General features: G+C 39.2%; 1 protein-coding gene across 3 annotated transcripts in view; it reads right to left on the bottom strand.

Moving 5' to 3' along the window:
- The window catches only part of LOC122780680 (LIM domain containing preferred translocation partner in lipoma), a 147,498-nt gene extending 132,092 nt beyond the window's left edge, over window positions 1-15,406 (bottom strand). For 2 of the 3 annotated variants that reach the window (XM_044043820.1, XM_044043821.1), the window contains exons 1-2: window positions 15,191-15,406; window positions 9,674-9,740 (exon numbers count right to left, since the gene is read on the bottom strand). The gene's annotated coding sequence lies outside the window, so the exon portion shown is untranslated. Of the gene's footprint in view, window positions 1-7,253; window positions 7,333-9,673; window positions 9,741-15,190 lie in introns of those variants that run through there. The other variant, XM_044043822.1, reaches the window with a different exon arrangement.
- Between the last annotated feature and the right edge of the window lie 12,074 nt (window positions 15,407-27,480).

Below are 27,480 nucleotides of genomic sequence, written 5' to 3'. Positions count from 1 at the left end.
AAGATGAAGGGCCCTCACCACAAGGACTGTACGTTCATAAACTGGACACCTCACGTGAAATAGTAATGATTTATCCAACAGCGTTTGATGGTCTTTGCGACTGCATTTGAGGATACGTTCAAAGTTCTTGTAATTTCCCAGATTGACTGACCTTCCTGTGTTAACATTTACTTAGTTGAGGGGTTCTTGCCACAATGTGGATTAGAACAGTAGTCAAATAGGGCTATTCACTAGACCTTTGCACAACACCAGTGATGGTCTCAAGCATAAAGGGAAGCTCTGGAGAACTCCTTCAAGACTGTTGGAAAACAGTTCCAGGTGACTTCCTCATGAAGCTGATTGAGAGAATGCCAAATCAGTGTCTTCGTCACCAGAGAGGAGAAAAATTCATTTGGAAAAATGCCTGTAGAAAAGTTTCCATTTTTGGGCCTGTTTTTGGACATTGAGACAAAGACTCAAAAATGCTTTAAAAAATCCTAAATATGTGTTATACTGTTCAAATTTAACATTTAAAATCTGGTGTCTGTGTACAACGACAGTGTTTTTTCTCAATAAAACTTTTTGTTTTTCTTAATTATAAATTGTTGGTACATACACTATTTTAACATGCAGTAAATTGTAAATAACTGCCAAATATTGAAAGTTATTCTGGAAAAATGGGCAAAGGCCATTTTTTCAGACATTTGCTGGTCCTTTTCTAGTAAAAATAAAGTAAAAAAAAAAGTCCAGACGGACGTTTTGAGGCTTGGATATTGAAGGGTAAAAAAAATTTCATAGAAATTATCTTAATACGCTCCTAGCTGACCTCCCTTCCCTCAACATGTAAAGCACAGATAAGTGTCCGGAAACCACAATTTGCAGAAACACTGCAAAACAAATATGATTGTACAAACATGAATCAGCCAGAGCATTACGCATGGATACCACAGAGTGATCTGAGTGTAATAAATAACGTGTTACTCACCCTTTTATTTTGCATACACGTCCTGAATATCACAGAGCCGAGACAGTGACCTCCAGCCAAGAGAACGATTTGGGTCAGTAGGTAATTACATTCCTGGACCACAGGGGACCGCGTAGTTGGCCATTAATTATGCCAGTGTGACACTTGAAATGTGCACATGTATAGCATGTCAGTAGACTGATAAAGGCATTTCTGTGAACATCGCTCTTTCGACTTCAGCTGCCGCCACCCAGTATCAATCAGTTACAATTTCAGTCTCAATTAAGCACCATTAAAAGCTCTCACATCTTATGTAATCAGCCTTTCTCAGCCTTTCCCTGAAACATCAGATTTTACTGACCACTTCATCGCGTTTTATCGGTCTCAAATCAAGATCAGGAAAAAAACCCTGGCTGATAAAATCAAAATGGGTGCAGAATTAACTACAGAAGGCAAAAGGAAACCAGCTTTACTTTCCCATTTATCACAACAACCTTTACAGCACAATCACCTTCACAGACTCAAGGCACCTTCAAAGAGCTTTTCTTTAGTCGAGAGAGTGAAAACAAGTATGAGTAGTCAGCATCAATGGTAGAAGAAAATATTTAAAGACAATATTTAATAACCTAATAAACACAATTGTCAATGGTTGAAGAAAGAAGTCAGCACATTAAGTTACAGCATTAACCATGGACACTGAATTCCTTTATTCTTTAGTCATTCTTATGTAATTCATGTGCTTCGCAGTTTACATGTTTTAGCTCGGTGTTAATGGCCCTGTGTTTTGCCAACAACATGTTTCAGTAATTTGACCGTCTTTAGAGGCAGGCGTCTGTCACTGCATGCAAGGCAAGTGTAACAGTCATATTGTGTTAAGTGTCACATTAGCCTCGAGCCTCTGCATAATCTCAGATTAATCATTTAGTGGCATATGATCCTAAATGATTGGGACACGGAGGAAATGTCACTTCTGGCAGACAATCACTCCACTGTCTGGACCTGTTACCATTACGACAGTGAGTAAAGATGACTGTTGTTTACTTGTAATGAAAGTGCGGACGGACACCAATGGAAATTTTTCACCAAGCAGACAGGGAGAAATACCTAGGACGCAATTTAAAATGAAATGTGTGGTTCCTTCTCAGAGTCGGGAACTTTCATTTTCTCATAAACTCATATACGTTCTAAACTCTGTGATTAAGCATCAACTGATGTGGCAAGAACTATCAGATACTAATCAACAGCTACATTTTGGCCGACGACATTTTTAGGGTACTAAACTGTGCCTGTGTACTATATATAGGATACGATACATTGTTCTATAAACAATGAATCAACAACATCCAAAATGTTTGACTGAAAGGAAAGAGATTTGACAAGCGACTGAGAGACTGAGCATGACATAACGGAGATGTATGGCACTTTTCCACTATACAGTTCCAGCACGGCTCGGCTCAGCTCAACTATACACAGTTTAGTATGGTTTTCCATTACTATAGTACCTCCTCAATGTAGGCGGAGTCATCACAGCCTTGTTTGAAATGTGACACACACAAAACTTTTCTGTTTAAAAGCTTAATTGAGCACCTCGAGCCTCGCTACATTGTCATCAAAACTAGACCCTTTTATTCGTTTTCTGTTCTTGTTCGAGTGATGTGTTTTTTTTGTTTACACTCTTATTTTTTTTTAATGAAGAATAAGAGCAATGAACACACTGTTTTGGTCACAGTAGTGATATTGGAGCTGTGGACAGTGGACAATATTGTGTTGTTGTGAACTTGAATTGTTTGCACCTCAAAAGTATAATTTGTTTTTATTGGATTTATTGAGGTTGTTTTTCAGGGTCTTCTTATTTATGTTTTATTTATTTTATTCAATTGTAGTATATTCTTATGCTGAAGGTTAACATTTATCCAACCCATTGGTTAATAAAAATGGATACCTACTGTAATATCACTTGATCAAGTCTTTTCTAATATTCCACACTACAAAATAAGTAATAACAGTATGTATGATTTGTGCTGATATCGTATCGGATCAATATCTGCTGAAGATGATGTTTTAGAGCTTCTTGAATATATCAAAATGTTGGACTTGGAGTTTGTATAACCAGTAATAATCAATAACTCCATGCGTTGTAACTGTTTTCAGACAAAATCTTCTGACTGATTACATGGAGACAGAACTCATAAATAATTAAAAAGCTAAACTTTAATCTTTTATCTTCAACTTACTGCACAAACTGTAAAAGGTTCTCAATGTTGTGGCAGCCAATGTAAAAATATTCTATTTAACAAACAACAAACTAATTTGAATCGAGAACTTATAACACTGTATTATTAAATGTGAGATCAGGCTAACTGAGACAACCTGAGAAAGGGCCTGAAGAAGCAACAGGCGGAAGTGGAGAGTTTACTGATATCGATATGACATCTTTCCATAGAGGAATCTGGGCTGTGCAACCAGACTGAAAACTTTCCTGAAATAAAGATGCAACAGACACTTCATTCTTATGAAATAAAAACTGAATTCTTTAGCCATGATATAAAGTGTCTGGTCGAGTCTGTTGACAACACATCACAAATCTGACAACATCCCAGCTATGAAGGAAGGTCATGACATCATGCAGAAGGTGCGGGTCTTTGATTTACACTGTGGAAAGGGAACAATAAATGCAGGCCAAGTCCTGAGAAGAGCTTCCCTTCAAAAGAGCCCAAGAGCTTAAACTAAGGTGATGATTTACTGTCTGCTCAAATATAATATTGGCCACTAGAAAGCAGCCAAATCAACACTGAGACAAGAGACACAGCCAAAGCCTTGAAACAGATTGTAGAATAATGCATCAGAGACGTTTGTTTATGGACTCGTGCTGTCCAGCTTTGCTGAGGCTGAGAGGGAAAAAAAACTATCTCCAGACTGGGAGAAAGTCCCAAAACACACATGTGCCAAGCCAATGCTGACATGTATCCAGAACTGTAATAATTATTCAATTACTATGTTTACAACGTCAGAAATAGCAAATGACTGTGTTTGTCCGACTAAAACCCGACTTTTTAAATATATGTAAACATTTTAGTAGGACTGGCTAGCACTGTTGCCTCACAGCAAGAAGATCACCAGTTTGAGTCTCGGTTTTAACAATGGACTGTTGACTTGTCCAGGGTGTACCCTGCCTTACTCCCTATGTTGGTTAAGATTGGCTCCAGCCCCCTGGGACCCTCATGTAGGGGATAAAGTGGTAGACAATAATGCTGTTTCCATCATGGTATGGTTCGGGTTTGGTACAGTACGGTACGGTCTGGAATGGTAAAGCCCGGGTTCAGACTTGCATTTCGACTGAGAACGGTACCTTTACTTGGTAGGCATGGTGTGCGCTGTGCCCGACGTCGCACTAGTGTGACAACATCGAATGTGACACAACAGACCACAATGGTGGACATCCAGCAGCGTTTTTTCCTGCTCAGTTTGTGGATGTTTGTCTCAACAAGACGTCAAGCTTTGTATTCTATGTGTTTGCCTCGTCTTCCGATCGCAAGGGAATGCTGTTTTTCTGTCCAAGCAGCCGACTGTTGTGGGTGGAGGTGGTGTAGCTCCACCCAGACTGTACTATACCATTTTAATCTGATACACCAAGGGAAGGGTGCCAAAAATGGAATGGTTGGGGCTGGTTATTTTGATACTATTCCTAAAGGAAACGTACCATGCTATAACAAACCAAAACAAGGCTCAACACACTCCAAAAATGTGATTTTATGCACAATACAAGTTCAGTTGGATTCAATCTGGCTTGGGCACTCTGCGCAAGTTCCACATTTCCCAGCCCTGAGGCTTTGACTCAAAAAATAACAGAAGATGCTGGTACACAGAAGAATAAGACAAAAGTGATGAAAATCTGGCAAAATCCAAGCAGACACATTTTTGGACTGACAAAGAAGGAAACCAAATTTACAGTCTGACAGCTCAAAGATTTGACTATTTTTAAGTCCATGGTTAGGAATTAGCCGCCAGCTAAACTGCCCAATACGAACAAGCTGGGCGCATATTACCTCCTAGCATTGCAGAGGCAGACACACTTTATTCAATAATTATATACCCTGCTAGTGTTTGTATACTGGGACAGGGACAATGGTCCATTTCAATGGCGTAGTTGACTTAATTGTGCATAAAAATATATTGACTATGCCACTATAGCAATTTAGCTCCTGGAGAAATAGCAGAACCCGGGCTGCTGGTGTTTACGTACAATCTCAGTGTTCAATCTACACTCTAACTGATCAAGAGCAAGAAACAAAATAGCTGTTTAGAGGGCATCATTAGTTTAACAGTAATCAAGAGTTCAAGAGAAAAAAAACAGAAAGTAATCAAACCCTTAAAGTGATTCTCCTTAATAAGAAAGATAATCTCTTCCACTTTAGCTTGATGCTCCTCAGCTCAGTGGGATCCTCCATGTAATTGCTCTTGTTAATCATGCCTTAATTTGTTGACGAGAGATTCAGTTGGAAGACTCGTCTTGAAAAACATACAATCTCTACCAATCTGGAGGATGCCAGCGTCTTGAAATTAAGAGCAGCAGAGCAGAGTGAGACCAGATTAAGTCATTTGAAGAGTGTTGGAGACGTCGCCAGAGACTGATGCAGCCGCGTCTGTCACTGCTTATTATTAAACGGTAGCTGCTTTAAACATTCTTAATGTGACTGATAAGAAAACACCAGTGCTATTTCACCTGCAGATCAAACTGGCCAATAAAACAACAACAGTTATCACAAAAATATGCAATGACCTAACACACATACAAACATAGTATGTGCATATAATTCAGCACATAACTGAATGTTTTACCGCAAACTCTCTAATGTTAATGTTAATTGAAAAGTCAATTTGTTTTTTGATAAACAAACACAAACAACTTCATCAAAAGGGATTTCATCTTCTTAAAAACAAATATATTGGTCCTCGATGACAGTGAATAAATTATTTGTGAATAAAATGATATGTGAAGCTGTCATCATTTACTGACACTTTATGGACCAAACAATGAATCCATCACTGGAGAAATATTCAACAGATTAATCAATGATTTAAAAACAAAAAATCATTTAATGCAGCCTGAGTTCTTCAAATTTCACAAGATGAATCTTTCAAAAGAACAATTTGAAAATATTTATTTGAATCCTGGCCTACAGATGGAGGTTATCTTCAACCATTTCATTACATTGCCCAGGTCATAGATGTGTTTTTCTTTTGAAGAATTACTGTAAACATTGTAAATTAACTGTTTAATTACAGCGTCTCTAATCGCTGCTGCGTTATTAGCTTTTATGGCCACTGAGAAATAACAAGGCCAACTACCTATATGACCACAACAGGGTCTATAAGTGTTTTAGCAGCTGTTAATAAACCTGAGATGTCAATCAGCACTGGATTCATGTGTATGCGCACATACACAAATGATCTGTTTATAAAGTTCATAAACACAGAGGTTAAACAAAGGCTGTGAAGAGTGCTGTTGTTAATGTGTGTGCAGAGGCCTAACTCTGTGTAAAACCAAGTACTCGCACTATTTTGACTTCACTTTTGTTGATACAGTTCACGCAAAGACATGAAATCACATCATTCACTTCACACGCTTGAGTTAAAATACTCTGCATGATGCGATGCCCCAGAAACATCAGTGTTGATATGGGGACAGAACTGGTAGAAAGAAAGAAAAATGAGCCCACCTTTTTTTCCTCTTTTCCAAAAGAGAGCAGGTGAATATTTGCGGGTTGTGTTTACAAACAGCCAAACTCACTCACAATGCAGAAATGTCCTTTGTCTGTGGTGTAAATGCACCATAACACACACACACACACACACACACAACCACACAATAAGGTCTATAAAACAATGTCTTTCCTCGGATATGACACGGTCAGTTGTTCTTCTGGTCAAAAACTTTTTTTTCACCACAGTGCAGAGTTAGTCCAAATTTGGAAAAACCTTCCCAGAATAACTACTCAACAGATGAAAAGTCCCCTTCTCTTCTTTTTTTAATCTACACTTGCAGAGAAGCCCAGGAACACTGTGTGTTAGTCATAGATCTGATGCAAGAATCCAGCAATGAACTCAATCAGACAATCAGTCAAGCAATGACAGTCATGCGTTCCCCACAAGCAGCAATGGGAAAAAAGAAATCATCTATCTTTTATATTCTATCAATTATTTTACATTATATTGTAACCATAACTTTTCTCTAACAGCGAGTAAACAGACACATGCTACCATAAAAATACACAATACAACAAAAAATTGAGCACAGGATGATACTCACAGTTTCTCTTTAGATCTCTGAAAAGTGCTAGCTTCACTAAACGGCAGTTACATAGAAGGCTCCTCTCACCCCTAGAATGCCTTATGCAGCTGAAATGACTCACATCCCCTCTTCCAACCTCTGTCAACCATCATGAGGAGGTAAACATTTCCAAATATGGAGAAAATATGGAGACAGTATTGAGGGCAATATCAGTTTGGTTTGCTTTCAGCCTGGAATGCCAGAGTCACTCGGCAGAGCCAGCTCTGTGGTGCATACCTTTCACTAGGAATAATAATGATGATTGTGGAGAAGTTTTCACAATCACTTTGAGTTCGGTCTGACCTAAGATGGATAACAACATGAGCCAACTTTGAGGAGAAGACGTTAAGAGAAGACTGTGAATGGGAATCTGAAGAAACTGCCGAAAAATACAAATAAATACAAATGAATGCAGGGAAATGTTGACTTTTGGTCATTATCAGGTCATATGGAACAGATCAGGAGGTAAACATTTGCCTTTACTGTGAGAAGCTATTATGTATATGTATTTTATTTGCATTGAAACAATTTATTTTTTCTAAAAAAGAAATTGTGGTGGGACAGTTTTTTTTGGGGGAATGTGGTTTTATTTGGCACTCTTAAATAAGTGATCACTGCATATTTAAAGGCATTACCAGTTAAATATGTGGCTCCAATGTCAACACAGAAATAGGTCTGAAAAAATAACTTTAAAGACTTAAAGATATAATATGTAACATTTCCGGGTTCAAATTATCAATAAAATGACAAGACTTGATTGACTTGAAAATCTATATTTCTATTGAAGGTAATGGACCATTCCATTTTAGTCGCCTTTTAATGGCGTAATCTGCTTTACAGTCTCTGCTAATGAGACATAACTACAGAGGATTTACAGAACTTTTGACTGCGGAATCAGAACAGGCGACAACATGTGCAGCGCAAACACACTCAAGTCTCCTATAACTCTCTGCATGACTACCGTAAAAGCACATAGCATGCGCAACCGCATTTGTATAATACCGTCTATGACAGCTTTAACTTCCAGGGCAAATCACTATGAAACATCAGAGTGAGGAAGAAAGTATTTGGTTCCACCAAGAAGCCAGTGCGTTGCCTTTTGTTTTCGCATTTTATTTGCGTGTATTTGCATCTGTCATCAAACCAGAGCTGTAGTGATTTTTCTGATAGTGAGATCTCTTGTGTGTTTAAATAAAAAAGCAGGTAGGCTTTTTACAACAAGCTAATCCAAACTCTCTGCCATAAAACCAGTGAAGACATGTGCATGTCCAAGGTCAGTTCAAGGCAAAACCAACAGCCTGGTATCAAATACTGAGTCACCTGACAAAACACAGTGAGATAATCTAATCTAATCCATTAATCTTATAAATTAAACACCAATTTGGAAAATATTACACCTGCTGTGCAAATTCTCAGGAAGGTATAAACACTGAGAGGTGTACTATGCAACATGATGGCCCTACAAAAGCAGAACTTTGCAAGTTTAGTCACATTTGTGCCTATTTCTCTGCAAAGCTCCCCCTACAGTTTAGGGGGACATATTTTTGTGACACCACCATCATCCATCCATTGTCTACCATAAAAACTCACTGCTGATGCTCCCTCCTCCCTTCCCCTTTCCTGGCCATGTGCATCTGTTTGCAAACACAAGCCGCTGAGCCATGTCCATGCCAGTCTGCTTCCGTGTTCCATGCTACTGTGTTCAATTCTCACCATTCAAAAAAAAAGCCAGTCTGACTCGGTCAGAGAGTCGTTTTCATCCGTCTACAATAACACCATCACTGCCTTGATCTTATACCCAGTACCTGGCTGGTGTGTGTGCAGTGCAGTGAAGCAATTTGTGTTTCTCGCGAGATCCAAGACTTCTTGAGACCTCCTGATTCTGAGGACTCCCGGTGCGGGTACCTTATTTTGCAAAGCTTGTGTTCCTCTAACAGACAGCAGGGTCAGTGGAGATGGCCCCCAATCTCCCCGCAAAACAAGACATTAAACCATCACAATGAGTCTGAAGCTGTGACAGTGGACAGTGTCAGATACAGGTCCTGAATGCACCGTCAGAACAAAAGTATATGACCACATTCTATTACATGTGTGACCTCAAGACACTTGAAGCAAACATCATCTGACCGGCAGCAGTTTCACATTGAACTTTAAGTATTTTTACACTTCTCAGAGTAAAGTCATTTCAGCGTGTGGTGGATTTTCACTGTTATGTTTTTATCATATTCTGCTTGTGCCACTACTCTACTTTAATTTGACTAAACGACTAAATTCCATTCATTCAAAGCATAAGTTCCAACACGACAAAGGAATGACTACACAAAAAAGAAGACAAATATGGTGAAATATGATGGACTAACAGCCAGTACACCAAAAAAAAAAAGACGGATGTTTCTTACCTTTTCTCCTCTCTGAATGTTTGGGTTTTCTGGAAAGCTGCAGTGCCCTTTAACTGTGCCACAAAATCTGTCGGGAATGAAAAATAAAGACTCTGTATGACTCGCACTGACAACGCACTGTACATTAATAATAATTATTACTTATGCAGTACTTCACAAAGTTAAAAAATATAAGGAAAAATGTGCTTTGCATGTGAGAAATCAAGAAGAAGCCAGACAAAGACAGATAAAAGAGAAGAAAGAAACATCAAGAGAATGCATGTAAGTAATTGAATAAAAGTATTCAGAAAAAAGCCTTAAATAATGTACATTGTATATGCGAACTTTGGCTGCGACAATTATTCAATTAATAGATTATTAATCCATTACTAAATTAATAGTCGACTATATTTTATAATTGATTATTCGGTTTTGGATTATTTTTTAATAATTAAAACAAGCTTTCCTGATTTTTCAGCTTCTTACATGTGAATGTTCTGGTTTAATTGACAAATAAATCATTCAAACTGTTCACATTTTTCAACATCTTATCGACCAAACAAATACTCCATTAATGGAGGAAATAATCGAAAGGTTAGCTGCGGCTCTAACGTACACACAACCATGTATGTATTCATAAACACATGTGCATAATTTCTCTTTATATAACAGGAGCACAAAACACACTTGTGAGTGTGTTCGCTGTAAATATGCTTGTGTGTGTGTGTGTATACAGTATGTACGCATTTTTAATGTGTTTTAGTCACTCACTCACTCATTACTAAAAGAGACAATTCAATCTCGATGGGTAATTGTAGATAAATGAGTGTTGGGTTCGAAAATAACTAATTACATAAGCGCGTGTACTGTGTGTGCCGTGCAGAGACAAACTAACACGGTACAGTAAGTGAACGCTGTCAGCTTCTTTCTCTGACTACGTCGTTCATCAGTGGAGAGACAAAAGCACGCTTCTCCCATAAATCCTCTTTAAACCGGAGAGTAAGTTGTCCATTTAAAATCTGTCATTTCTCACTGTGCACACAGTCTCAGTGTCAGGGTAATACCTCACTGCACACGAAAAACAATGCTGACAAGTGACTATACAGAGAGAACATTTCAGCGCACTGTGACAATTATTTATTGAAGAGAGTTAACAGAGCAAAACAACATCTAATATGCTAGTATCTATTTAATAAACAAGACAGATCCAGTTAAGTCATAACTCATAACACTATTCACATAAGTATCCACCTACAATCGCAACTCCATCATTTAATTATTGACATCAATCCAGAAAAATACTTGGCACAGTTGATCATCCATCTCAAGTGATGGTATGAATGGGACGGTATGTCTTTTCTGTGTATGTTTACTGCTTTGACAAGTGATAAGTGCAGCAACTAATGATAACCTTGATTTTTAATGACTCTGCCAATCATGTTCTCAATGAACCCTTTAAAACCTCAGTCTCAAAATGTCTGTATGGACTTTTTTTTTTAGCTGATTTTAACCGTAACCATAAAAGTTAAATCATAAAATGTCCTGTGAGTGATTTTTCAAGATTAACTTTCAATATCTGGATGCTATTTACAGCTTACTGCAGGTTATAATAGTGTATCTATTTATTATTTATTTATTGTATTTAATTTAATATGAAGAAAAGCAAAAAGGTTTATTTAAATTTGACATTTGAACGGTATACAAACGTGCCGTCTGCGTGTTAAAGGGTTAAACAAGTTACTTGGTCCAAAAACAGACAGGAAGTCATAAAAAGCGTTGATGTACTGTTATGGAAAAGCAAAGAAACAAGAGAAGATTCACATTTATGAAGCTCAAATCAAAGAAGCAGTGGTTTTAAAGAATCACAAAAAAATTCAGTGTTCAATTACTAATTAATAGTTGCAGCCCTGCTACTGATTATCCTGTTGTGCGATTAATGTAATCATGTATCATTTACAGCGGCAAAGCTAATCCCCGTGAAGTTACGACACAGTTGACCACATCCACTTCCTGCTTAGTTTTGCAGAGCTGAAACATTCATTTGGACGACGAATCCCTTTTATCTGAAAACGCAGTTGTCAAATGAAAATGCAGCAGAATGGACACAGTCTGAGCGCGGTTCATGTTTATGTCTGGTGGATATATTAATTGTTTGCTGATTTACACACTAATGGTGAAGATGGAGCTTTCAGGGGCCTGTAAAAGTACAGGAAAATTGTATTTAAGAAGTGTGCTTTACAAGTCAAGTCTTGGTAGGTGGTTTCTGATGCAACAGCCTGTTTTAGAGAAATGTGATGCAGACTGTTCTCTGGTGAGATAAACCTGCCAACAAATTGCTCTCACATTTGACTATATTCCTTTTTATTTACCCTGCTTTTTGGCTTCTGATTGATGGAACAATCCCACAAGTGATGCTTTTTTTAAAAGCCCACTGTCCTGACATCACCCTCTACTCTAAAACTGGGCATTAGGAGTATGGCAAAAAGATACTGTTCTTTTCTCTTTTTTTAAGGAAAAAAGGAACATGCTCATTAAAATATATCAAGAAACACAAACAGGGGAATAACTTGACTTCATCTACCAGGGGGCCCGGGGCTCAAAGACAGTTGAGGCACTCAATTTTTAACTTTAACATCATCAGCTGTCAAACAAGTTCTTTTTAACCAGAGATTTTAAAGACATTTAATGTTGCTGAAGTCAAGAGGGTGTCAGAGCAATACAAATGTATGTATGCAGTTTGATAGCAGCACTCTAAGGGGACCTTGGTGTTATTGATTTGAAATTCACAGAGAGTCTTTTAAAGAGGAACGGGGAAACTTATTTTTCATGTTACGTATGTTTTACAGCAAATCAATATCTTTACACCGCACTAGGGTTTGTTTGTCACTCACAAAGATGAAGACAATGACGTGAAACCTTTTCTATACGTCGTCAGAGTGGCGACGATCTGCGCAAAGCTCTGGTAGAGAACGTAGGGTGTAAAGCGTCTGTATAAAGACACATTATTGTGCAATTTCTTTTAAGTTTGGTACAAAGACAGAAAAATGGACATTTCAGAGACAGACCATCTGTGAATGTCAAGTTCACTATACTCAAATCGCCTCCACAGTTACCAAATCGCAATCGAATCAAGCCCGTTTGGGATGTGGTGGAATGGGAGATTCACGTCACGGATGTGCAGCAGATGAATCTGCAGCAAATGTGTGACACAATCATGTCAATACGGACCACACTCTCTAAAGAATGTCTCCAGAACCTTGCTGAATCTATGCCACAAAGAATTAAATCAAAATGAGGTCCAGTCTGGTTCTAGCAAAGTGAAATTAATCACGATCACTTACGAGTTACATTTATTGTAAGTGTTTAGTGTTTATTGTTATGTGTTATTTATATGCACAGTCACTTCCCGGGTTTTCAATAAGCCACCCCGACTAATTCCAGTACGCTGTAAGCCAACGATGCAGAGATGTTTGATGCCACATGTTCGGCTGTCCCCATACTGCCTGTTTTTTAAATCAAACCTCAAAACGCACTTTTACTCCTTGGCTTTTTGCTCGGCATGAGAGTTGCCTATTTTAATCCATCTTTCCTTTCCTATTGGTCTAAACGCTTTTATTATTTTAATGTTTCTGTTGGTTTTAAGTTGGTCTTAGTGTTTTCTAATGTTGTTTTATGTCTAACTGTGCAGCTCTTTGTTTTTAAATGTGCTTTATAAATAAATTTGGATTGGATTGGATTGGATGTTCTACAGTCAGCGTCTGCAGAAGTAAGCAAAAGTGTTTAGCGGGAGTGCTCCACTGTCCGCTCACAACGCCTTCAACACTTTAAACAATGCTGAATCCCTCAGGACTAACTGTTGAACAACTACTTAAAGACAATGTAAACGTTTATGATTGAACATTACCTTAGTCCAAAAGTCCAAGTTTCCCTCAGTGACAACTGACTCTGACTTTAAGATGCTGGCTTATATTTTAGCAGAAACTGTAAGTGACACTCCATTGTCACTAACCAATTATCTTCTCATTGCGCTTCCCACCAAGTGGTTGGCCAGTACACATTTACTATTTAGTGCTCAATAAATACAAGTAAAGAAGTGCCCTTAGTTTAGTATGAACAGAGCCGTGGCCTTAGATTTATACATGGATGGATGTGGAAACGTGTAGCTGCTGTCTGCAGACATACAACACTGCACACATACACAATACAGGTGTCAACTGAAACACTTCTTATTTACTTATTTTACTGAAACTACTCCCAAACTGGTCATCTTGCGCCTAAGTATTCAACTTTTTCATTGCGTCAGTCAAATCACATGATGCAGATTTTCCAACACAGGTGCTAGCCAATGAAATCCTGTTTAGGTGTTTATCAACAAGAACTCTCGGACATTGTTGTTCTTCCCATGACCAGTGTTTTTGGTCAAAGGGCAAGCGACAATGGAAAATCACATCATCATCATCATCGTCAACCATGACAGACACTGCTCTAGTAAGCACTAAGCGAAACCATCAAGCGTTAACATGAAATGTACATGTGAGGTAGGGGCTTGTTAGCAGCACTACTAATAAAGTTCATACATTTTTGTGGTATATTAGGGGAGTGGCAATTGAGTGGTGGGCTTGAATTTATTTTGATTCTTTTTTTTAAAACCATTATTTTTGCAATCCTAACCAAATGGTGTTGGAAAAGGCTGAAGAAAACTGTCATTATTTCGGTATATAAGTAAAAAAAAAATTAAGATGAACATTTGAAATAGTAGCTGGAGTTTCCTGAACATTAAAATGTATTGTTGGAATCGCCTTTTATAATGAAGGAGATCAGGAGTAATGATTTAACGCAGGACAGTTAAAAATGTTGACTTTTCCCAGCTAATGAGATTATTTTTTTTTCTTTTAAACTTATAAACGTGGCGAATCTGTGTTGCCGTAAAGAACTTCGTCCACTCATACAAAACCATGTGAAGTTTGTTTTCGTACAAACCAGCAAACATGTACTGACAGTCATTAGCTGTCATTCGCCGCCACAGTGGCACATATTATTGATAATAAATACGCTTAATAATATGTTTTCTGCACAAACATAAGCTTTAGTTTTCATGTTATTCTGCTGACAGTCTCTTCCGCATTGCTCAGCAGCACCAGACGGCTCGGCGTAAAACAGAAATGCTCAGAGAGACGCCCAAAGGTTCCGCTTTGTAAAACTTTATCTTTACGGTGTCTCACATTTCTACAAACACACGGACGGGTCCAAACATTAGCTACAAGCAACACGTTCGCTTTGCTGGGGAGGTTTTGACCGCGTCTAACTTTAGCAGCAGCTAACGTGTTGAGTCCACGCCCTCGTTGTGAACTCAGACAGAGCTACAGTAGAGAAAAAAAAATCCACATTATCGCCTAACAAGGCCGAACGAATTGAAGTCGAGCGGCTGCCAAACACTGGCTCAAATCAGTCACGGCTAACGACGCCTCAGCTGATATGTTTGAGGCGTCACAGCAGAGCTCCACATTCAGTGAGTGAGCGTGTGTGTGTGTCGCTTACCTCGCTTTCTTGGAAACACGACAGAACAGAGGCTGCAAATCCCAGCAAAAAACTTTCCTGATCCAAATTCTGGGAGAGTTGTAGGGCGCTGACGTCACACTCTGAAATTCCAGCCGGCTCAGTCAGTGAGTGAAGAAGTTTGCCCATGTAAGGCAGCAGGCCAGCGGTGTCACCACCACATACTATTACTACTACTGCTGCTGCTGCTGGAGGAAGTTTGATGTTTGACACAAGAATATGTGCCTAATAAAATGTACATGTGTGCAGTTTAACCAGACTTAAACCTTATGACTCTTATAAACCTGCACATGTCTAATACATGTTTAGAGATATGGATTGTACAGCTAAGGCTTTTTCAATAAATATCTTGTATATTTTATATGCTTTTATTGCAATTTTTAGGATGAGGAAAATCAATCATCATAATCAGAAAGTTGAAGATGATGGGATATTGCAGGTCTGGAATAAAATACGATTCTGCTGTTACCTATATGCATAAAAAGTACCGTAGGAGCATTATAAGGCTCCGTTTGAGTCATTCTGTGATACATTGCTTGATTTCTGTCGATTAAAGTGCACTGATGCTTGTCTCGCTAAACAAAGCAGATCTCTGCAAGTCTGGTCGCCCTTTTCTCTATGGAGCTCCCCCTACAGTTTCAATGTATATTTTTTACAATCCATTCAGTAGCGTGCACAGAAATTTGGAAGGGCAGGGGCAAAAATTAAACGGGAGTGTATAATTCCCTATATACCTATACAGGGACATTGTTTACAGCACAGGGTGTGTATAGTGTCATGAAGCAATTTATGGTTCTCACAAGACCACAAGAGATTTTTGGCCTTTTTCCACTATATAGTACCGCCTCGGGTCACCTCCTGAATGTGGGCGGGGTCATCACAGCACCGCTGCATGAAACTGCTGACCTGATCTCAGCTGCCTTGGGGCGATAGACGGGGTACATCGGGTACAGTCTATTTAGAGTGTCCAGTTTACCTAATCCCCAAATCTGCATATGTTTGGACTGTGGGAGGAGACTAGAGAACCCGGAAAAAAACACCACGCGTGGGCAGAACAAACAAACTCCTTGTTCGGACAAGGACGTGAACCTGGGTCTTTTTGCCACAAGGCAGCAGTACTGGCCACTACGACACCGCATGACCCCACCCAATCGTCCTTAACTGACCCCAAACCCCCTTGTCCACTCTCTCCACATGAAACACAATTGTAACTGGTCAGTGAAACAAAAGACGCTCATTCATTCTCTAACAATTAGCCTTAAGATAAAGTCACACTTAACAGCATTCAGAATTGAGAGATTGCCGTGCGTTTCACGCCATACAACAGGCTGTTATATGGGGCATCCGTCCGTCTCATCACAGAAACACACATGCATGGTGTCTGATTGGCTACGGTGGCTGGAGCTGTCGCAGACTCACAACTCGTGACTCTGCGACACATTGTCTCTTTGCCTCTTTAATCGCATCTTTGGCCCCGTTTAGACCCGATGACAAAGGTCGTCAGTGATCCGTTCACAGCCAGATCACACTGAGTGGAACTCTTCAAACCTGGCATTAAAATGCCTTCTGCATGCGTCTCCATGGGACCACATGCATTCTGATCTAGCAACCCCACCCTTTCATCAAATACATACTGATGTCATGACTGTTTGACGAGTGTGATTGTACAGATGTTTCTCCTGTCAGCTTGTTTGTGTGTTTGTCAGAGAGTGTGTGATTCTTTGTGGCACACACAGTGAATTAAGGCTCAAGCTCTTGAGTTTGACTGACTGAAAAGAGTTTTAACTATCAGAAAAAGTTAAATTGCGTGCAGATTATTACCTTGTGGGTCTTAGATGACATATGTGTGTCTAATTTCAAAGAGAAACCGATGCTAATATTATGCAGCATTTTGATTTCATGCACTTTGAGTTGCACCTGAGATGACAAACATGTTTATTTTTGATTTAAAATAGTTACAGCCAATACTGTGCACTTTGAGGTGTTTGAGCTGCAGGAAATATCTGGCCCAGCTGGTCCTGCTCGAGTGACTAGTGTTGATCAGACACCATGAGCTGAGCTGGTGGCGTCTCATCCTAAGGGCAGATTGCAGGAATGTGGCCCAATGAATCCTCAAAGGCCGTGTTTAGACTGCAGCCCAAATCAGAATCTGATCTTCCTGGCCAACTGTTCACATTATGCATTGCAAGTGATCAGATCTGAGCTGCGAGTGTCCATGTTGACATTTCTATGTTCTAACACACCTGGCATTAGGATGTGTTTTCTGTGATCAGATAGCTCCTCGCCACATGAACTTACGCCTGGTTTTAACCCACCCCACCCCAATGTGTTGCCATATCATCTACACCAGGGGTGTCAAACATACGGCCCGGGGGCCAGAACCGGCCCGCCAGAGGGTCCAATCCGGCCCACAGGATGAATTTGTTAAAATTTCACACTAATCTAAACGTAATGTCAAATACTCCAGATACCCGTGACTAAATGTTTGTGCCTTTATAGATCCAGTGTGCTGTGTAAATAGTAAATTTAGGCATGATATTGTTGAAATTGCACTTATATTTCTCAAGAAATTTCATGTTTTGTAAAACAAAGGAGAAAAAACAAAGGAGTTCTTGTTCATAGGTTATTATTCTTATTCTTATTATTTTGCTATTTTTAGTGGTCCGGCCCCCTTGAGATCAAATTGTGCTGTATGTGGCCCCTGAACAAAAATGAGTTTGACACCCCTGATCTACAATGTTCACCGGGGGTCTTTGAAGAGCAACAACTGACTGCTGATCACATGGAATGTACTATATATTTTCATTGCCTTTTAGAATAAGCATTTTATATGTACTTTATTAGTCAAGGGTCTTGCTTTACAGTGGCCGCCATCTTGAGCCGCCATGTTTCTACAGCAGCCCAAATAGTATAACCAGCATTCCATTTAGAAGCGTTGAGCACATGCAAAGAATAACAACATCCTTTCTGCTATGCAAAAGCCATTTCAGTACCCGGATGTGCTTGAGTATGAAGGGGAGTGAGCGGAGGAGTTGTTACAATCTCAGCTCTTGCCATTAGATATCACTAATCTTTACACTTTGGACCTTTACCCTAACTCCAATCTGCACATCTTTGGACTGTGAGAAGGAAGCTGGAGTATAGAAAACCCACAAGGAAAATGATCAGGGGGAGTAACACAACCTGTTTTACACGCAGTCAATAATCTGGAATAAATTCAGATAAATTATTGTTACTTATTTCATCACATATTAAATACTTGTGTTAATGTCTGCAGCACAATCCATTTGGCATTACTTTAAAATGTTTTAATCTGCACCACATGTTTGTAGTAGCTTGTTCGTCATCAGTGATAAACTTCACAGGATTCTTGTGTATTTACTGTTTTAGTTTGATCTAAATATTGAACCAAATCTCTAATGTCATGTATAGTTCACGTTTCACCAGGTCTCTGTGACTGACAGTAATTGTGTTCATTAACATTTCTTTGTAATTGTGTTCTTTAACATTTCTTTGTAAGTGCGACGCTACAGGATCACATAACGTTTCCTCGGTGGGATGAAGTTTCTTTGTCGTCCTCAAATTAACCTTCTCCACACTCACCACAACTGTCACAGCAATCATGTTGCTTAACGCTCCACCATGGGCACTATAGCTTTGTTTGTCAGCCTTGTGGTGCAGTTCAGGTCATGTAAAGTCACTGTATTATTGTCTTTTGTCAGGTGTGACTGAATCAAAACAGTCAAGCTTGCGGGCCATAAAACCAAAACAATGACCCGTAAGTGCTGTGCAGAGCAGAGGGAAGCTGCAGGCTCTGCCTCTGCTGTTAAAAGTAAACCATTTGACCTACAAACACTGACGGGTGAAGCTTTAACGCTTTATTAATATTTCATTAATACTCTTTATTTGTGCAGAACGCCGAGTGAGAGTGAATTATTCTCCGTTTCACCTGAATTTAGAGCAGTTCTCAGATGCCGTGTTTCTTGGAGGTTTGTTTTTATTAATGGTCATAAATAATAATCAGTCGTCATTGCACATTAATCTACAATTTGTCCGCTTTGTTAATAATGAATAGCAACACTTGGATGAACACTTCATTCAAAAATACAAACTTTTTTGCTACTAATGCTCTTTGCCTTGGATAAATAGCCAACCCAGAAGATTACCAGATGTTTTTACATTTTAATAAGACTACGCGTGTGTGATATGAGGTTTCTGGTTGGATTACTTAATAAAAATCTGCTCAATGCTTCGAAGCTGTGCAGCTTCCAGTTTAACCGTTATTTAATTAATGTTCATCTTTAAAAAGATTCTGACAGTTCACGGGTTAAACGTTCATTTCGGCCGATGGCAAATTAACAAATTGGGTCATTTAAATTGTCTCAGGCAAAGTTTTAAAGAGAAAATAAGTTAACATTTGAAAAATGTATCTTAAATCTAACAATAAGACGACCGTTGTTAATTATATAATTATGAGAAATGGTGTCCTTTTATTAGCCTTGTTAAAGGTTTGACCCTCTTTGCAGAATGAACCATAAATTGAACTGTATGTGAGTATATGAATAAGTGTCTGTGATATTAATATATATATATATAATTAATAATATGACACTATTATACTACAGTATTTGTACATTTTTACTTGTACAATTAACTAGTATGTATTACTTTATATTTTAATAATTTAATATAGTTACATATTCATGTAGTAATTATTATTATTTACAAATATATATGTAAAGTTTATGCATATTATTTTATTTTATGTATCTGTGTGACCTTGGATGATGTGTATTATGTGTAATCACAAAGAAAAATCTTAAATTATTGTGTACAATTCTTAAATACTAAATAATCACTGCTCACTGTTGTTTTTTTTTAATCTAATGTGTAATTATAAACCATTTTAAATCATTAATAAGGATACTCTTATGTGAAAGTGGCATGGTTGATTATGCAAACCCAGCAGCAGCAGCAGCAGTAGCAGCAGTCACACTTGCACACTCACGCAGTGTAGCTTCGGTGTCAGATGTCAAACAAAGACCTCAAGTGCTCTTCATGTGGGCTGCGCTGGTCCATGCAAACAAGACAGACCACTTCACACACACCTTGTGTGTCTGTATGTGCCAGTACATTCAGATACTGCACAGCTGATCCTCATTAGTCTAATGGAATGATTGACATATAATTGACATCATTTATATAATGAATGATTTGTCCATATTATCCGAGGGAATTCACAGCGCTCCTTGTTTTCGGAGGCCACGCGGAGACAAAGTCACTCACTATCTTTTCCACAGACACTTCACACTTCACCGCGGCTGATTATACTGTGCTCCGAGCTGTGAATATACCTTTTTCTCCGCCGTGCATGAAGAAAGCACAAACAGCTCTTTCAGATCGAGCACACTGATAAAAAAAAAAAAACAACAATTGGAGCTATTTCAGTGTTTTACCCATGTGTCCTCTCATCTCGAGGTTCCAGGGCACGCTGGGAAAAAAAGAAGAAGAAGGTAATCTCATTTGTAATGTGTGACAGCTTATTTGCAAGTGTGCACACTGGTAATTTTTTTTAATGGGCCCTCCAGTGATTCTCCTACTTCCTCCACTCTTAAAGCTGATTTCAAAAACACACCCTGGAACAGTTTAGGGCAACATGTGGCAGCGCCCGTGAACTCGACTTATCAATCAAGCGCCAATTAACAGGCTCAGGTTTGAGGAAATCAGCGGCTCTTTGAGGTTCAGCAGTTAGCGACTCATTTATATGGGTTTTTTTTTTTTTTACCTGCTCTCAGGGGCTCACACCAACAGATAATTGACGTTGGCGATTTTGCTTGATGTTTGATCTAACGACCTAACTCCATTGTGTCTCTCCACGTTTCTCATTTTAACTGCAGACAGTAAATACAGCACGGGGCGAGAGAGAGTCAGAGAAAACAGCCTCGTTTGTCATATTTTAGTGTTTCAATTGTTCCAGCATCGGATATCCGGTTTTATTTGCTGGTTGTAACGCTGTCTTCTCTCCCACACCACTTCCTCTGATGTAGGTAAACCTCAGCAGCTGCACAGTCCTTCTGCACTTCCTCATAAACGTGTGAGTGAAAGCGCGAGCTTTGCACCGACAAAGACCCCAAAAAAAATTTGATTTTCGGGAAAAGAAAACACAGCTTTCTCGGTTTCAACGCGGCCCAGTTTTCAGGAATCACATGTTGATGATGATGATGACATCACATGAGGTCACATGTGAAAGTGAAATGAGCGTATTATATTTTTTTTGTAGCTAAGGTCTAATCGCTGTCAGTGAGTCCAGGTGCTTTGCACAAAAACAACACAGACGGAGGAGGAAAAAACACCCGACAACAACAAATGTGTCTGGGAACTATGTCTGCTCTGTTAATTAGAGCTGAGATAGCAGGGATTAGTCTTCAAGCACAACCATATTACAGAGAGCCATGCTAAATAAGGAAAAACAAAAGTGGGAGACGGGCAGACTCGCTACAAAAACAACGTCCCAAAGCTACTAATCAAACAACTCGCGATCTAGATCCAGACCTCAGATTACGCTAATGAATTCTAATTCTTGTGTTTTAGCATGTAAATGTGTATCAAAATGGCAGACGGAGACAATCCCTGCCTTCAGCAACGATTTTAGCATAAATGATCCACGCTTGTGAGCTCCGCGCAGCAGCAGCAGCACCTTTGATGCCTTTTTTTAAAGTGGCACCGTTCTTGTCGTTTCATCCTGAAATCACTTTTCCGGGGTTTTTGCCATTTAATGTGACTTCTTTTCCCCTTTCATTAACATAATTATTCAGTTTAAGTTTCTTATTAAGTTGTTGTGTTTTTTTTTTTGTCACGTCTCAGGGAAATTTCCCCAGCTGACAACAGCATTTTGTATGTTTGCTTATAATTGACCATAAAACCAAGAGAAAACATGCAGAACGTCAGAAAAACACGAAAGGCGCGATGTTTCATCGCGTTATTGCGTTGATATGGCAAACATCAGCGGACAGTAACTGTTCCCTGTGCACATATCCAGCAGATATGGAGCAATATTTGCATTTATCTGGGTTTGTGTCAAGGGTTAAATTATGTCTCTAAATCAAGAATATATGATAAAAGTGTTAAAAAAAGAAATGAAAATTGTATTAATAGTAGAAGACACGTCAGGTCCACGATAGTTCATACAAGGCTGCCAGACTTGAACTGGTTGACCTCATTATTTAGAATATTTGTAAGATATTCCAAAGGAAGAAACATATTTTTCACAGTCTGATATTTCACTGTGAGAGATTTAAAAGTGATATATATATATATATATATATAAGAAATGTATTATATTAAATCATAACATTATCATAATAATTCATCATAATCAATGTCGCATTTCCATGCATTATAGACATTTCCTTGCTAAATGTTGGAGATTAACACACGTTTTCAGGATTTTTAAGTCTTTTTAACTGATCTACAGTTTTGTGTCGGACGTCATGCTCATGACTCTTCCAGTGACGACACTCTCTGACCAATCAGAGGCCGCATCAGCTCAGCTCGCGTGGAACCTCACCAGAGCAGGTACTAAAAGAAGCACCAGGTATCAGTTTCTATCGCTAATGGAAAAGCAAAAAAAGGTCGAGCCGAGCCATGCTGAGCAACATAAGTCTCTCACACACACACAGACGCACACATAACCTGGCATTTTAAAACCCAGGTGAAGCCGCTAAATAAATACCATTCCAATAACCAGTGGTTGTTTTGCCTTGTGGTGTTTGTTTGTTTGTTTGTTTGTTTGTTTTGTCACTCATGCATGAATCTAGAAACAAAGAAACAAACCGAGGAGGAAGGGACACCTTCATGGCTCTCAGCGGTGACTGTTTTTCGCATCTTTTACTCCAGTCTCTCTTTAAATCCGTCTTGTCGATGATCTGATTGATGAAATAAATGATATCGAGCACCCAAAAGAAGTGAAAGTGAAATGAATTTTCTCCACCCTTTTATTTTTTTCTCAAAGGATTTACTCAAGGTTTGTTTTTCCTCTCAAGATTCTGAGATCCTTCAAGTGTTCCTTGTCTGTTTCCATATGAGGTCAATTCAGTGAGTGGAATGTGTGTGGATCTTCAGCCACACTGACATTCCACTGTCAGGGAAACATGGAAGGGAGACATTCCTAGAATCTGGGGGCATGATGTCAGACTGCAGCCGAACTGCAAACCCAAGAGCTGCGAGGAATTCCAGCAAAGCAGCTTGTATCAGCTAAAAATCACTTAAAAACAAGTCATTACTGATTTTAAAAGGGACAAAACATTCATGTGATGTAAATGTACACAATACACTGACACAGCACCTGAGGAACTCACAGATCACATTTGGTGCAGGAAAGAAAGAAGGATAGTCCTTGCACATTCAGGATAAAGCTGTTGCTCCATTGAACACATCCCTCTCTCTCTCTCTCTCAGAAATATTTATCTCCCTCCACTTTACAAATGCCAGCTAATGCAAAGCATGGGACCAGTCATATGTGACCTTTCTTCGGGCTGATGGAGGCCTTCATGGATACCACGGAGCTCCATGTTGGCACAACAGAGGCGAGTGGTGTCGCTAGATTACAGATCTGTGCGAAATGGCAAGCGAGCATGATTCTTTCCTGATGTGATAATTACCTGTAGTTCAGAAAGGTTATCATTTGCACTAATGATGTGGAAATGATCCAGGAAACTACTGCACCCATGCCACAGAGCAGGTTGTTAAGTCTGAGATAGATACATACATAGATAGATACCAGTGGCAATTGCTCGAAGACAGTAAGGTAAGCTCAGCGTCCTCTAAAATGTTGTCAGATATGTACTGCGTTGCATTTACATTTCAATCCTAAACGTGCGCCAGAAACGCGATTAGAACGTGTCTCTAGTTTGTTCAGAATCAGCTGTTTATCGTGGGTGACGCGATTTTCATATTCCTGTAGATCAAACTCAAATAGACTCGGAGGCCAGTGAACTTCTAGTTTGGTCAGGAGGGGATCGAAAAAAGTTTATAGGAAAAAAATTACACAATCCATCATGATGTTGTATTTAAAACATATTTAGGCTAATATTGCACACCATTTCAAAGTAATATATATCAAAAGGTGTTTGTTTTGATATATGTATATATTTATATATATATATATATATATATATATATATATATATATATATATATATATATATATATATATATATATACATATAAAAAAAATTTATCCTGCAAAAATGAACCTGTAAATAACAAAAACAGGCGGAAATAAAAAACAGAATCAAAACATGTAGACACTTCGATAAGCTTATGAAATTAATATTATGGTAAAAAATATTGTTCACCGTTGGTCTGTTTTAAAATAAGTGAGGGCCGCAAGATCTCAACTGGAGGGCCATATGTGGGCCGCGGGCCATGAGTTTGAGACCCCTGCTGTAGATGCATCTGCATTAAAACTACTTGATGGCACAGAATATTTCTTTTCACTGCAGCGAGCGCCACGTGATTAGACAAATGTGGCAAAAACGTCTCTTCCAGGGAAGCTCAGCTTCTCTGGGAGTCAGTGGACCGTCAGTGGACAGTCAGTAGGCGGACGCATGATGATTGGGAACTGTCTGAAATGCGGGTTTTGATTGACAGCGTTGCAGAAACATACGCGACAGCAGAGCCTGTGTGGATTCTGTGATGAAGTCTGTAGACAAATAGCTGCTCCCTTGTTCTAGTTGTTTATTTGCAGAATTTATGTATAAATAACGGGGCCTGAAATGAGCTTCCCCATAGGTAGGTAGGTAGGTAGGTAGGTAGATTTAATTAAATGTTTTTCTTGGAAAAGAAAGTCAGTGTTAAATTCTTGTGCAGACAGTCCAGGGTCACTGGGTGTTTTTTTAGACTCTGGTGTTATGAATTACTCCTGCTGCAGAGCACAAGGATGCTGCAAATCGTTGATCTTATATTTCCAAGGGAAAGGCCAAGTTGGAAATATGAAGTCTGCCTGCACTTTTTTTATAAAATAAATAAATAAATCTAAAAAAAATAAACACTCGTGAAATCGAATGAAGTTTGTACCGAGAAGGTCACAAGCAGAAAAAAAAAAATAGTTGATCCCTCTTTTGTTAATTTGACACAGGCTGAAATTACATCAGATGACAGCATAATCTGACATCATTATCAACATCAAAATGTGTCTGACACGGTTTGGCCCGGGGCTGGCAGCAGCACAGCCTCGGCAGCTGGATGATATGGATTACACACTCTGTGAACCGACCTTGCAAACCCCCACCCCACCATTCTTTACGCCTGCCAGTGGAGCAGTGCAGCGATGACCGCCTGCATTGCATCTCTGCCGAATAAAACCCAAATATCCCTCTGATGATTAAGGTCACTCATTCATTTTTGCACAGAAGCCATCCTCTCATAAGCCTCACAAACCAGGAAAGTGGGGGTCAATGACTTGGACTCCAGCAAGTCTTCAAGTCTTTATTATTGTGTTGAGCAGCGTCCAGGTTCATGCTGCCGCTGACACTGAGAGGACAATACAGTAATCAAAGTTTTCCTCCGAGGCAGAGTGTGACCTGTTGTTGGCTTCCATTTGTGTGTCACTGCGGCGATTTAAGCTGCTTCATCACAAGTTTATCCCTGGACCACGGGGATTCGACAGCTCACCGTTTATTTGCCGTCACTATCCCATGAGCTCAGATTGTACAGGGCCGCTTTATTCTGAAATATGATGGAAATGTGTTTGACTAATTTGGCTTTAGCAGGATTGGCTGAATATTAGTCCACTCATCCCGTGGGATAATCCCACGGCTGCAACGAACATACTGTACACAGAGCGATCTGTCAGACACTCCTACATCTGACAGACTGATGCTTTTTTGATTTTCTGTAATGATGGCAGCGCTCACAGTCTGTGTGGAGCCTCTCACACACTGGTTATTTTGGTATTATTCCTAATGGAAATGCAAAACAATACATACCAAACTCAACCGTGCCACTCCATGCAAACACGGTTTGGAGAGCGTGTCTGCCTTGCTAACTATGGCGCATCATTGAGCCACATTTTTAGACACGCCTAAAAGAATCCCGAGCAGAAAACTGAAAAAGGACTGTTTTCACTCTTTATGCCCTAAATCGTTACTCCACATTTATGATGTGTGAAACTCTGCATATGCTTTACGTGCACTTTAAAACAAACACGGAGCCTGATGCCAACACAGTAATGTCATGCCGCATGTAAGGCTGTTAACTTTAAGAGCTTTGGGAGTTCTTACCCACCGAGGTGAGTTTATCAGCACTGACAGCACACGGATCCTTTTAATCTGAGTTCAACATCAGGTGTCAACTACGATAAAAACACACATGCGTGTGCGTCGGGCAAATTGCTTTTACATTAACGCAGTGGATTCTTGCGCAGAAACGGAGTTTCATCGCTAATTACCTGTTTACTTTTCCAAAGTAAAAGTATAAATTACATTTAAAAATTGTTAGAAAACGGCTTTTGGTGAAATTGAGGTGAGGTGGAATCCAACCACTCCCACAGTTCTTGTTCTCGCCCAGTCCTGCAGCAATATTAGACGAATAAGGGGTAGCCCCTGAGCAAGGCATCCAAGCCCCCATTGCTCCCTGGGCGCAGATAAGTGCTGCCCACTGCTCCTGTGTCAACGTCACTATCACTAATAAGTGTGTGTTAAATTGTTAATTCTAATAAAAGTTTTAAAAAATATACAAAAAAAGTACTACTAATAATAATTTATTGTTCAACTACTCACAATTATCAGATTATTGAAGTCCATGTAGAATTTTTTTTTTGTAAATGACCCATTTCTTTATTTGTTGTTTCTGTTTTCAGGATGTTCCTCCCTAATTTTCTCGCCAGCAGCCACATTGTTGACCTTCCCATTGGCTGTGGCAGGTTGAAGTGACAGCTGGTGTGATGCAATAATACCCCCCCACCCCCCTCCACTAGACAAGTTATAAAGAGCAATATCTCGTTCCATGGATTGAGATAAGCTTAGGTAGATTAATGCTCTGGGACACTGAAATGTTTGTTGTATAAAAGCCCTGTTTATAAAACAATGTGTCATTGCCATATATGAAGAAGTGATGTGGCAGATGGCCTGAGCTCCAGGAGTTCCTCCAGTTAAAGGCACTGTTAGTCTGTGGTTTGTGCTCCTGGTGGCTTAATGGGATTTTAGACTCTTCATTCAAATGAATTATATATAGAAAAACTGGGATTATTTCACAGGCTGGTTAATCTTGGG

The sequence above is a fragment of the Solea senegalensis genome, linkage group LG14, assembly GCF_019176455.1.
Source record: "Solea senegalensis isolate Sse05_10M linkage group LG14, IFAPA_SoseM_1, whole genome shotgun sequence".
In the NCBI taxonomy this organism is placed as follows: domain Eukaryota; kingdom Metazoa; phylum Chordata; class Actinopteri; order Pleuronectiformes; family Soleidae; genus Solea; species Solea senegalensis.
Note: the sequence above shows the minus strand (reverse complement) of the source record. Positions and strands in the feature narration are given on the sequence as shown.